Raw genomic sequence first — 13,639 nt, forward strand, 5'->3', positions numbered from 1 at the left:
ACTTGCAGATGCCTCATGCAGGATGAAATATGACACTTTTGAGGAGCTCCAGCTTCTGTGCACAATGGTCAATAGTAAACTGTAATCCCTTCATAGCTGAGTCTGTGCTATTGTCTATTGAAGAGAAAGAGAACTGTTTTATTTGATAGATATGTGAGCATAGTAATGTGAACTCAGATGATGGCATCCTGTGATGAGTACATTTTTATCTGTTTATTTCAAAGAGACCAAAAAATGTGATTAGTATTTTTATACATGTATGAAAATTATACGCTACAGACATGGTTATGGTTGTTGATTATCTTGTTGTTAGAAGTACCTGCTCTTCAAGATGATGTCTTTGATGCTCGATCTCTCCTTTGGAGGCACACATTTGTCCACCATTTTGATGATGTCTTTATGGCTGGCCAAAAGTGTAAGGCAGCTACAAGCATAGAACCTGAGGAGACAGCCAATCGGCTGATAGTCAGGAAGCGCTCCATGAGGTCCTTCTTGCCTGCAAGCATGCAGGAAGCCTCCAACAGCTGAGCGAGCTTCTCCAGATGCAGTGCTGCTGTTTTTCTCACAGTCTGGAGTTTGTAAGTACACAAATTTTACCATTCTCGTTGTTATAACAAAGGCTAAAGAATGTGTTCTCTTCCAAAAACATTATTACCACAAATCACTCCAGACTCCAGACAGAGCATGTATGACCCTCCTAGTCGAGTAGCTCTGCACCATGGCATCGAGCGCAAGGTCCATGTCCTCGAAGATGCTGTAATGAAGATGAAGATGCTGCTCTCACCTACCTTGTGCAGCAGCACGCGGGCGGCTGCCTCCGCCTCGGGGTCCATGGCCCTGCGCAGGTGGGCGAACAGGTGTGCCAGTGTGGTCATGGCGGCACACGAAACCATGGATCGCAGGTTCTTCACCTGAGACAGTGGACACAGAGGAGAGAGAGAGAGAGAGAGAGAGAGAGAGAGAGAGAGAGAGAGAGAGAGAGAGAGAGAGAGAGATAAAAAGGGAACAGTGAGTTTCAAGGTCAGGCCTTCACTGTCAAGGGTGGTCCCAGGCCCGCTCCACCTGCAGCCACAGGGGGGGGAGCCCATGAGCCAGCTCCCGATAGCCAGATCGCAATCAGCAGCGATGAGCTGCCGCTGTCTGTTACCATATTTAGGAAAGTCAGTTGCAGTTAATCACTGCTGATTTGTTTGTAGCCGTTGCTATGAGTGTACAACCAGTCTCTTGTTGGTAACGTATTGCGATCTGGTGTTTCGCCACCACGTTTCTCTTCTTTCGAGTGTTCTCACTCCTGCGCCACTCTCACTGGCCTTCCTCAAGTTTTCCTTTACTGTATTTTCTCTGTCAGGTTTTGGTTATTTTGGGAAGGGTCCTTACCTCTCGAGTCAGAGAGCCACCTACTTCCCATGGCGTCCTTAGTTTGTTTTTTGGAATCGCGTTGTTTTCCGAAGGTCTTTTTTCTCTATCTCGCTATCGAGACTCGCTGCGTTACATACTGTTACGTCCCTTGTCTAGGTAAAGGCCGCAACGGTATGTATGTGTTTAATCTGTACTGATATGGGTGATGGAAGAAATGTAAATCCAGGACAAAGTTATCTGATTTCAGAAACAAGAAGTTTTACTGGCACTGGCAATCGTCAGGAGTGGCAAGGCCAAAATAACAAACAATCCCCCCCCCCCTTTTGAAAAATAATATAACTACCCCTAAAACAAAAGTACAATGCTTACCTACACTGACAACAAACAATCACAAACCCACAAAAAAAAGCACCACTCCCTACAACCAGTATCTAAGCACAAATATTCTCCCACAGGGCTCACACGAGACAGAATACTTATCAAGGACAACACACACCAAGACACAAAGTTATACAACTACACAAGAGCTAGCACACAATATCACAAAATATCCAAACAGCAGTATCACACACAAAGCCTCTCTATCTCCTCTCAATCTCTCTCCCTCCATCTTGGGATCCTCGTCCTCTTTATCCACAAGGCCTAAGTGGAGGGGCGGAGCCAGAGCGAGGTGGTAGCCAAGTCCCGGCCCGGAGGATCAGGAGATGGATCCGGCAGCACAGGATGTAACACCCTCCCCCTCAAAAACGGAGACCTGGGGGACACACAATCATCCACTACACACCACTGGTTATCAGCACCGAGACAAAGCATCAGCCATTACATTGTCAGATCCCTTTTTGTGCACAATCTTTAGGTGAAATCCTTGTACAATCAATGACCAGCGCATCAGGCGTTGGTTGGAATTGGACATTTGGTTTAAGAACACCAATGGATTGTGATCAGTATAAACCGTGATTGGTTCAGTTGAACTGTCTAGGTAAACCTCAAAGTGTTGTAGGGCTAAAAGAAGTGCAAGAGTCTCTTTTTCTATAGTACTGTAATTTACCTGGTGTTTCACAAATTTCTTAGAAAAGTAACTAACTGGATGATCTATTCCCATAACGTCTGCCTGTAACAACACAGCACCTGCTCCTGAACCGCTAGCGTCCACTTCCAATTTAAAAGGCCTCGAAAAATCAGGGGCGCGCAACACCGGTGAGCTACACAAGAGTGACTTGGCCGCATCGAATGCCTCTTGGGACCCATGGGACCATTTAAAGGTTATGGACGAACGCAACAAATTGGTCAATGGTAAAACCACATCAGAAAAATTCTTGCAAAAGCAACGGTAGTAGCCAGCCATACCTAAAAAACGCCTCAAGTCCCTTTTAGTCTTGGGAACAGGAAAAGCCTTGATAGCCTGTATATTCGCATCCAAAGGTCGAACTTGACCGCAACCAACCACCTTGCCTAGGTAGTTCACTGTGCTCTTCCCAAACTCACATTTTCGAGATTCAACACCAAGGCTGCATCATGCAATTTCAAGAAAACTGCTTCAAGTGTTTTCATATGTTGCTGCCAGGTATCTGAAAATATAATCAAATCATCAAGGTAAGCTTCACAACAAGGTATGCCCTTAAGTACTTTATTCATTAGTCTTTGGAAAGTAGCTGGGGCATTTCGTAGGCCAAAAGGCATCACAGTATACTGCAAAAAACTGTCAGGTGTAGCAAATGCAGAGATCTCTGAAGCTCTCTCAGAGAGAGGAACCTGCCAGTAACCCTTCAGGAGATCCAATTTGCTAACGAATTTAGCAGAGCCTACCTTGTCCACACAGTCTTCCATACGAGGAAGAGGAAACGAATCGGGTACCGTAACAGAGTTAACACGGCGATAGTCTGTACACAAACGATATGTCCCATCAGGCTTAGGCACCAACACACACGGTGAACACCAAGCACTGGAACTGGGTGTGGCGAGACCATTGTCCAACAGGTAATCTATTTCCTTACTTAGCCGTAAACGTTTTTGTTGGCTTACTCTGTATGGATGTTGTCTAATGGGAGGATGACCTTTTACATCAATATCATGTGTGAGGACATGAGTCCGAGTAGGTACATCCACAAAGAGAGAAGGAAACCGATCTATCAATGTACTAATATCCTTCTGGGCAGCTAGGGGCAAGTAGGAGAGTTTAGTGCACAGACCTTGTAAGGCTTCAGAGTTGGGAAGTCTAGCCGTAGGCACACAGTTCCTGCCTAGATTGAGATCATCTTGCTCTGGGGAGTAGGATGACATCACTGGTTGAATAGTGGATTGGGAGGCAATGGCTGTAACTGGCATGGGTTGTGGGTGTACAATATACGGCTTAAGCATATTAATGTGGCACAGACGTGTTTTTCGCCTACGATCCGGAGTACTCAGTATATAGTTCACAGGAGACAATTTCGTTTGGATCTCATAAGGACCAGAGAAACGTGTACTCAAAGCAGAACCCGCCACAGGTAAAAGCACTAAAACCTGATCTCCAGGCTCGAATGAACGATCAACTGCTTTTTGATCGTAAGTCGCCTTCATGGAGACTTGGGCTGTTCCAAGGTTTTGTTTGGCTTTTGCACGAGCAGCCTGTAAACGCGCCTGAAGCGTACTTACATACTTGTCCACAGATGTGGCTGACACTGGAGCTAACCAAGAGTCATACAACATCTTAAGTGGTCCACGTACAGTTCGACCAAACACAAGAGCATTTGGAGAGTATCCTAGCGATTCATGAACAGTATCACGTATAGCGAATAATAGCAGAGGGACACCATCATCCCAGTCTTTCCCTGAGTCCAAGCAATATGAGCGAAGCATGTTCTTGAAAGTCTGATGGAAGCGTTCTAAGGACCCTTGGCTTTCCGGGTGATACGCACTAGATGTTTGGTGCTTAATGTCTAATTCAGACATAACCCGAGCAAAAAGCTTAGACATGAAATTAGACCCTTGGTCAGACTGTACAGTTCTAGGTAGGCCAAACGTAGTAAAAAACTTCACCATGGCTTTGGTGATGGTTTTGGCATGGAGTGACCTTAAAGGAATAGCCTCAGGGAATCTAGTAGAGGAACACATAAGAGTCAACAAATAACTATTGCCTGAAGAAGTTTTAGGCAAAGGACCTACACAATCAATGATTAATTTCTCAAAAGGTTCACCTATCACAGGAATAGGACGCAACGGAGCACGGGGAATTACCTGGTTGGGTTTACCAACAAGTTGGCATGTATGGCAAGATCGACAATAAGTAACTACATCATTTCGCATAGCAGGCCAAAAGAAATGTTGCAATATCCGACCCATAGTTTTTTTAATTCCTAAATGACCAGACAATGAATGATCATGAGCCAAGGCCAATACATGTGCTCGGTAGGGCTTCGGAACTACTATTTGGCTTATCTCCTCAGCCCCTACCTTATCATTAGTCGGAGACCATGTTCTCATGAGTACCTCATCTACAATGTGATACCTAGTCGGTAAGACACTGTCAGTGATCGACTCAAAACAAGGCACAAGTGTTGCATCGGCCTTCTGAGCAGCAACCAAGGCAGCACGACTCACAGAGTCCTTACCAGATAAAGGATCCGGTATGAGGATAGTTTGCTCCATCATTTTAGTAGGTAATTCTGCACACGAGTCATTATTCATAAATGTCTCCTCCAGACTGATTTCATCCAGCTTCTGTCTTTGCCCACGAGTCATGACACATGCAGGAAATACTGACTCCATCCCTGGGCTAGACAAAACAGGTGAATCCACAGGGTTGTCTACCACTTCAGGGAGGCTAACAAGAGAACCTCCCGCGATGTCGTTACCCAAAATAAACGAAATCCCTTTCACGGGCAACGCTGTGCTAACAGCCACTTTAACCAACCTTATATTCCCATCTGTGCATAAATACACATAATGCAGAGGGACCCTCCGAAACCCTAACTCAATGCCTTGCACAAGCACGTCACTGCCACAATACGTATCACCAGAAAACGGTAGTATACCATCCAACACAAATGACTGGGCAGCTCCTGTGTCCCTCAGTATTTTAACCGAACGTTTCTGATCACCACTACTAGACAAAGCTATTGTTCCATGGAGTATGAAAGGATCAAAAACAGGGTCGACTGAAACAGTATCCGTGATGACATTCGGCATGTCTGGAGCTACCTTACGATGTGTATTAACCTTCCTAATGACAGTTTTCATGCGAGCATTCTTACGCTGCAAGGCAGGACAACCAGCTACAATATGACCCGATTTGTGACAATAAAAACACTCACGCGTCTCCGCTACGGCGTCATCTGGAGTCCTTGTGTTCCCACTTGATACTGGGGTCTCATGTTCCTGTTTCACGGGAATTTACACCGTCAGCCCTGTCCTTTCGGGAAATCGGATTAAAAACAGTCTTGTGGGTTAGAACAAATTCATCCGCCAAGGTAGCAGCGGCATACAAATCCTCTGCCTTTTTCTCATTCAAGAAGACTGCCATACGCTCAGGCAAACAGTTTTTAAATTCTTCTAGTAATATCAACTCTTTAAGCTGATCGAAGGTAGTCACCTTACTAGCCGTACACCATTTATCAAAGGAACTAAATTTCTCCCGTGCAAATTCTATATAAGTCTGGCTGGGTTTTTTCTTCAGATTTCGGAATTTTTGCCTGTATGCTTCGGGTACCAACTCGTATGCTTTCATAATTGTGGCTTTCACACATTGGTAATCCAAACTTTGCTCCAAAGATAAGGAAGAACATACCTCCTGTGCCTTCCCTGTAAGCTTGCACTGCAACAATAACGACCAAACACCAGGTGGCCAGTTCAGAGTAGTAGCAATACGTTCAAAAATAGGGAAGTAGGCGTCTACTTCATGCTCCCTAAATATCGGAACCAGACCTATGTGTCTACTGGCATCAAAAGTCATAGAGTCACCAAAGGAACTGGCCGAATTAGTCAGATGACCAGAGAGACTGGTTTTGACTGGAGCCTTGGTTCGCACGGCAGGCTTTGGCGATTCTGAGATTGCTTCAGGAGGAACAGACACAGGCTTCTCCAAACCCATGCTCATCCTCGCCATAGCAATCTCTTTGTCTGCCTCCAGTTCAATCCCACATACTCGTAAGAGCTCGGTCTCATGTTCCTGTCTCCGAATTTCCAACTCCAGTTCTTTAAGTTTAAGTGCCAGCATCTGATCATGTTCCATAGCTCTGAACCCACTTGCATCAGACCCTGCCTTACCTTCCGGAGTAGTCGGAATGCTGGCAGGATCTGGTTCCTGCGGTTTCTCAGGAACAACCGCAGAAGAACTAACTCGAGGTGGAAGCACTCCCTCTTTCACCAACCAAGCCTCCAAAGCAACCTTAATCTCACGTTTCGGAGCTGAGCGTGATACTTCCACACTATAGAAATCCGCTATCAACAATAGGTCAACCTTACGGCATTTGTCAACCTGCTCCCATGAGGGATACACATTAAAGTCAGCCAAATCAAAGACAACCGACATGATGGCACAAAAGCGCTAATGCCAATGCAGCCAAGCAGCAAACCACACCCCCACCACACAAAAAAAAAAACCAGCCAAACCCAAAACACAGCCACACCAACCCAAAACGGAGAGACAAAAAAAAAAAAAAACCAAACCAAAGAGAGGAGAAAAAAAAGTAGACGAGCCCCCAATCTGTTACGTCCCTTGTCTAGGTAAAGGCCGCAACGGTATGTATGTGTTTAATCTGTACTGATATGGGTGATGGAAGAAATGTAAATCCAGGACAAAGTTATCTGATTTCAGAAACAAGAAGTTTTACTGGCACTGGCAATCGTCAGGAGTGGCAAGGCCAAAATAACAAACAATCCCCCCCCCCCTTTTGAAAAATAATATAACTACCCCTAAAACAAAAGTACAATGCTTACCTACACTGACAACAAACAATCACAAACCCACAAAAAAAAAGCACCACTCCCTACAACCAGTATCTAAGCACAAATATTCTCCCACAGGGCTCACACGAGACAGAATACTTATCAAGGACAACACACACCAAGACACAAAGTTATACAACTACACAAGAGCTAGCACACAATATCACAAAATATCCAAACAGCAGTATCACACACAAAGCCTCTCTATCTCCTCTCAATCTCTCTCCCTCCATCTTGGGATCCTCGTCCTCTTTATCCACAAGGCCTAAGTGGAGGGGCGGAGCCAGAGCGAGGTGGTAGCCAAGTCCCGGCCCGGAGGATCAGGAGATGGATCCGGCAGCACAGGATGTAACAATACACACCTCTCTTACGACAGGGCCCAGGAGTCCAGACTCTTCTTGAGGATTTGCCTGGTAAAACACACCAGAGGTGACTCATGCATTAGCCGGCAGGTTTATTTGGTGTGTCAGAGCAGGGAAATCACCAGTTTGTACTGCATCCTTCTACCACTATGTGTAAGAAGAAGAAATTCCAGTCTTCACTGTCTGCTCAGTGTGAAGCAGATCAGTAACAGCCTACCAGTCCTCATCCTCCAGGAGCTGAAATGCCTGACTGAGGGCCAGTTCAGGTCTGGCCAGAGGCTGCTCTCTAACCATGTTCAGAGACTCTTGAGACTTTTGGCTCCCGACCTGAGTTAACTTGGGTTCCAATGTGAGGCAGCTCACTATCTACAGACTTGACAGAGTCTCTTGCCAAAGAGCCAGTTCTGTTCTTGCTGCTCACTGAATTCATTAACACAGAATTTGCATACCGTTAATTAACTTTCTATTGATTGTTAACATTTTTGAATATTTTAGAATGGCCTGAATCTGTAGTAGGTTTTTTAAAAACATAGTGTTTTAATTCATTACAGAAAACATATATATGTGAAATAAATGGGGAGCTGAGTATGGCCCCTGTGTTGAGCATTGCTGCTCTAAGTGCTTCAAGTCAATATTTTCCAGGAAAGGAACTCACCTGGCACCTGACAGGATTTGTCCACGGACTTGGCCGTCCTGTACAGACTCAGAGGCCTCGGAAGTCTGCTAGGCTTGGTCACCGCTGGTGGGGGCACGGGTGTCCGCAGAGCAGAAAGTGCCCGGAGCTCATCGGGCGTGCACATGTCCACGGGCGAACACGAGTCCATGGGGCTGGGGTTGCGGCTGGAGGCCCCCGCTACTGCCCGAAGCCTCACACTGCCTCGGCCGAAGGCTCTGGCGTTCCGTGCTGTTTTCTCCGCCTCCTCGTAGATGTGGGCCTGCATGTCCTTTACCTCATCATAGAGGCCTAGGGGGAGGTCGTCCAGCTCCTCTTTGACAGCAGCGCGTGGGCTCTGGTTCCTGCGCACTCTCTGGGGCTCATCCAGTGGTGCGCAGTGGCTCACAGTGGAAGCATCAGAGTGGGTGGAGCTACTCTCACCGTTCCTCAGGGGCTCCAGTCGGACGCTGTTCACCCTGTTGTTGCCCCTGGTCGGCTGGTGGCATGGAGTGCCGCAGATGCGCTTTATAATGGCCTCCTGCTGTTCTTCTTGCAGGAAGCTCCTTCCTGTCAGATTCCTGCAACGGTCCACAAGAAACTGCTGTTGCTCACGCTCCATCCTCTCCAGCCGGTGGGAGCAAGGGATTATGGGTTTGGCTCTGGGCTGTCCCGCATGTAAGCCTGAAGACAAATAATGTAGCATATGTAATTAATATGTACAGCTTGGTGTAAAACGGCTTTTAGTTTGTCGACGTTATTGCCATATTCTAATCTGGCCTTTGTATGTTGTCCCGTTGTATGTATATGCACGGAATGTCCGAGTTGGTACTAAGTTTCTTAAAAAATGTGAAATGTGCTTTTCTGTGATTCTGTCTGTGTTCTTCGTATCATGGAAACAGGGTCCTAATCAACTACATAAATACCGGTGTGGATGCGCCTCTTTTGCAGCTGCCGTTCAACTTCAAAAATTCTTTCTGGTTCCCCAAGCGAATCACCTCCTTTAACATTGCAGCGCGCTCCTGTAGTGTGTCATACCCCTTAAGCAATTTTCGATAATCCATTTTCCAAGGTCACGCTTATCTAATGCGTGTCGTAATTCAACAAATAATTGTTTGTTTGAAAAGGAAATGTTATCAAACAATTTGCAAATTAAACGTAACGTGTGTTACTCATGTTTGTTTCAAGGCCATTCATACATTCTGCTACCTTTTATAAAATGCTGTGGAAACAATATGATTGGGATATTTCGATGTATATAATTACCACAAATTCTTTTCTAAGAATGTGGTCTTTTAGGTGTTTTTCATGAATAAGAGCAGTTCTGAGATTTTGTCTTCTTTGCCAAATGGATTGAAATTTGTCATGATTGTGTCATCTAAAAATGTCAATGGCCCTTTAAGGAGTGCATCAAGAAAATGTTGTGTAATGTCTCTTTTGTAATGAATGTTGTGAAATGTCAGTATTTTTCTGTAAAACAAATGTTACCTTAGACAGAGAAAATGTATTGAATGCAAGTAAAAGTCTTATCTGCCCCAAATTATACGATTATTCAAATTTTTATTATTTGTTGAGATTATTGTATTTCTGTGCTCATTTCATGAAGAAGCAGTTATATTTCAGTACAGTGTGAATTTGACTTGATAAGAGATAAGTGGAGTTGAACCAATAAATGAGCTGATATGCATTTATTCCATATTGAGTTCAGATCATTTATATTATAATTTATAACTACATTATTATTTATATCCAATGCTACCAATAATTAACCAATTTCAGGGCCCTGAAGACAGGGGGCACTCAGGGTGTGCTCTAGTATATTTCCACTACATGTGAAACATGTTTACATGTTTACACCACATGTGAAACAAGTTTGGAGAATGTCAGACTGGAAGCGTGTTTAGCTGCACCCAATATTACAACAGTGGTGGTTCTGGTAGACACCTCTCCCTGTGTGAATGTCTGGCTTTGTGGCCAGCACAGGAATGTCTTTGAATGTGTTTGTTTCGAGATTAATGTGGGAGGAATGAATTGCAAATCTGCTGAACATCTGCCTGCTGAGGTAATCTAAATGATATGTAACTGTAGTACCTAGTGTTACTGTTATTGAGGCACACCTCTATCTGTGTACACCTTGCCCAAATATTCAAAGTGAGGTATTTTTTATTTATATTCACCTACCCATGTTAATCAGTGCATTTCTTCAGTCAGCCTGATTGAACAAACTATCTCCACAATCTCTCATCTGTGGTAAAGGGCATGACTCTTAGTCCTCTGTCTTCCCCTGCAGGTTGTTGGCTGAACAGCAACTTTGTTGACTTGGCTTCATAAATTCTGGAGAGGTTTTCCAGCTGGAACAACTCCAGTAAGGGTTTAATCTCTAACTGGCAGTTGGCAGCAGGAAGGAGCAGTCAATGTCAGCTGCCAACCTGGACTGGCAGCCGCCAGTAGGTCCGTGGCAGCCGCCAGTAAGTCCGTGACAGCAGCCAATTTAGTAATGGCAGCTGCCAGTCGTCAGTGTCAGCTGCCAGTTGATTATGGCAGACACCAGTCAAACAGCAGCAGCGACGGCAGCCAGTTATTGCCGATCAACCAGGGCAGACACTATTGGGCAGGGGCAGCTGCAATTCATTTTACATGTGAAACTGAGGCAGTCTTTAAACAAGTCGAATTACCTTGTCGTGCAGCACACCATGCAGCAGTATGGACACAACCGCTTACACCGGGAATTCATTTATTTATAAACGAGATAACTTAAATCTGAGGGGAATCCGTTACACTCATTCTGCTGCTCTGACAGGTCTGGAATTTGTCACAACACATGGCAACAACTCGCTGAACTGCAATGAGAAACCAAAACCGCTATTCATTACATATATTTACTTTTCATTACCTGCTGGCAGTTGACATCTTTTTTAAATATAAATTAAGCATACTAATATAAATAAGCCCTTGTGCACGCTTCTTGTGCTGCTGAATAGACCAAAATAATTTTTTTTACATGGACATCTGAAAAAGTTGCTATTTTGGAGGTTGTTGACGCGGGTATGGAGGCAGCAGGAGGCAGAGGCTGAGAATCGAAAGGTTTATTCTCCATCATAAAACAAGAAACTCGGGCCACTTGGCAGTATAGAAACAGGAAAACAAAGGAATAACTGAAGGTAAGTAAGGCAGTAGAACGACGTCGGGCAGGAACAGTGGTGCCGCAGTCTCTTCCACGAAGTGAGGCGAGGGGTGCAGGAAGTTTGCGCAGCACTGGACGGCGCGACCTGTAAGAATATAAAGAGCCCGAGTCTGATTAACGACAGGTGTCAGTACTCGGGCGATTGTGAGTGAGGGAGTGACCGTGAGTGAGAGGGCGTGCGCAGCGCTAGAGTGGGCGTGTGTGTGGAGGGAGGTGTGTGCACGCGCCCTCTGGTGGCTTCTGGGCTGACCCACCGTAACATACTGATAATGATCAGTCCTTTAATCTGTTTATATATCTTAGGACAAAAATGAAGTGTAATGGGCTTAATTTCAGGAACTGGACAACAATAGTTCTATTTCAAAAATTTTATTACCACACTTATCCACATGTTCAACAAAAAATATCTGGAGAATATTGGGAGCATATGTCTCCACAAATGTATGTCTAAAGATTGAGCTGGTGGGTTGTGGACGAAATGGGGTTGCGATCATCCAAAACTCTTGTCGCCGAATATAAGACAATCCTCACAGCAGTGCCCCATAATCTAGTAGAAAACCATTCCTGGACAGAAGAGACAGTTACACTAACAAAAGGGGAAACTCATTTTAATGCTCTTGATTTCAGAAAAAAAAAAAATGAACGAGTGTCCCAATCCTAATCAAGTCCATACAGTGTATACAATATGATTATTTCAAACCTAAACACCCATTACCAATTTCACAATGAACCTTACTTTACCATCTACTCCTCGACATCCTTGCAGAGATCCCAATCACGTGCAAATGTCATTTCCGCCTGGTAACGGTTAAACCCTTCCAGCTTCTTTAAAATAAGAATTGTGACCTTAAGGGGAAAAATGTACAACTTAGCATTGCCGTAACTTAGGAAGAAACTGGCAGGCTCAAATGGATTTAATAAGACCTTACCTCAGGTGTGATGACATCAAGCACAAAAGAGACATTTCTGATCTCGCGCTTATCAAGTTTTAAAACTGTGAATGCCTTTTCAATAATAGCAGTAGTCTGTAAAAAATTAATAATAATGATTTTTATTCTTCAACTGAACCGAGTCCACTCAGGTTAGCTGAGCATGGTACAATGACAAGCTAATGGTTAAAGGAAACACTGGCTGGAATTATTATTACTATTATATTTATTACATTGGTACAATAATGTGCGCCATTCCTCCAGCAGAAATCATATACACAATTTGATCACAAAGGTGTCAGGAAATTCATTTATACCTCTAGACCTATCTGTACTACTCATTACATTCACAGACTCGCATGGACCATGGAATGGCATAGAAGGGTTGGTGTTCTTTCTGAAAGTCAGTGTACATATTTTGAACATGCAAGAATATTTATAAGATTACATGCAGTAATACCAAGGATAAGATAATTGCTTTACCTGTTTTTCGTCAAAAACGCAGAAACGACGTTCATTCATAGCTTTCATTTTTACATTGAAAGTAGGGTTGTTGTAAAGGAACTGTCGATGTGACTTTACAGTCCCAGATAAAAGATCATCTTGCAGTTTCTGTAGAAATTGATAACTTGAAATGCACGTTTTACAACAAACTTTCAAAATTTAAACATTGGAACATTTACTTCATGTGTTCTACAATACAAATGGCAAAGTGAGGATAATGAAATAGGGTCACAAATAGGGTCACAAATAGGGTCATTTGTGCCAGTTAAGCACTATCTCCCCATTACATTAGTAATCTAGATAGGAGGTTCCACCTTTCATATGGGTAAGGCACAGGGAGATGGCATCCACAACTAAATGGAGCGTCCTTGTACAGTGTGGATACGGTAACGCCTGCACACTCACTGTGCAACCATCCATCACAGTAATCACACTGGATCCACTCCACTCGTTTAATGTGGGAATGCATAGTTCTGAAAACATACAAAGAGGAATACATACAAAGAAATCTGTAACACTAAACTGTACATGTATCTAAAGAGTACAGTTAATGCAGAAACTGCTTACCGTTTCCCTGACTTCTGGAAAATGCAAGCGCTGATGTCTTGAGCAATGCAGTTGTTATGTGCTGTAGCACCTTGGTCATTTCTCAACGCGTGATGGGAAGTCTTATGAAACAATTATTTATCAGTACAATGTCATACAACACCCATCATGCCATCAG

At 44.1% G+C, this 13,639-nt stretch overlaps 1 long non-coding RNA gene across 1 annotated transcript; it reads right to left on the bottom strand.

The window, feature by feature from the left end:
- Window positions 1-11,759: 11,759 nt before the first annotated feature.
- Window positions 11,760-13,047, bottom strand: LOC143485543 (uncharacterized). The gene is made up of 4 exons (XR_013122917.1): window positions 12,895-13,047; window positions 12,412-12,507; window positions 12,224-12,328; window positions 11,760-12,046 (listed from the first exon to the last, which is right to left on the bottom strand). It is a non-coding gene; the product is annotated as an uncharacterized LOC143485543 (long non-coding RNA).
- Window positions 13,048-13,639: the final 592 nt, after the last annotated feature.

Source organism: Brachyhypopomus gauderio, unplaced genomic scaffold (genome assembly GCF_052324685.1).
Source record: "Brachyhypopomus gauderio isolate BG-103 unplaced genomic scaffold, BGAUD_0.2 sc37, whole genome shotgun sequence".
Taxonomy (NCBI): domain Eukaryota; kingdom Metazoa; phylum Chordata; class Actinopteri; order Gymnotiformes; family Hypopomidae; genus Brachyhypopomus; species Brachyhypopomus gauderio.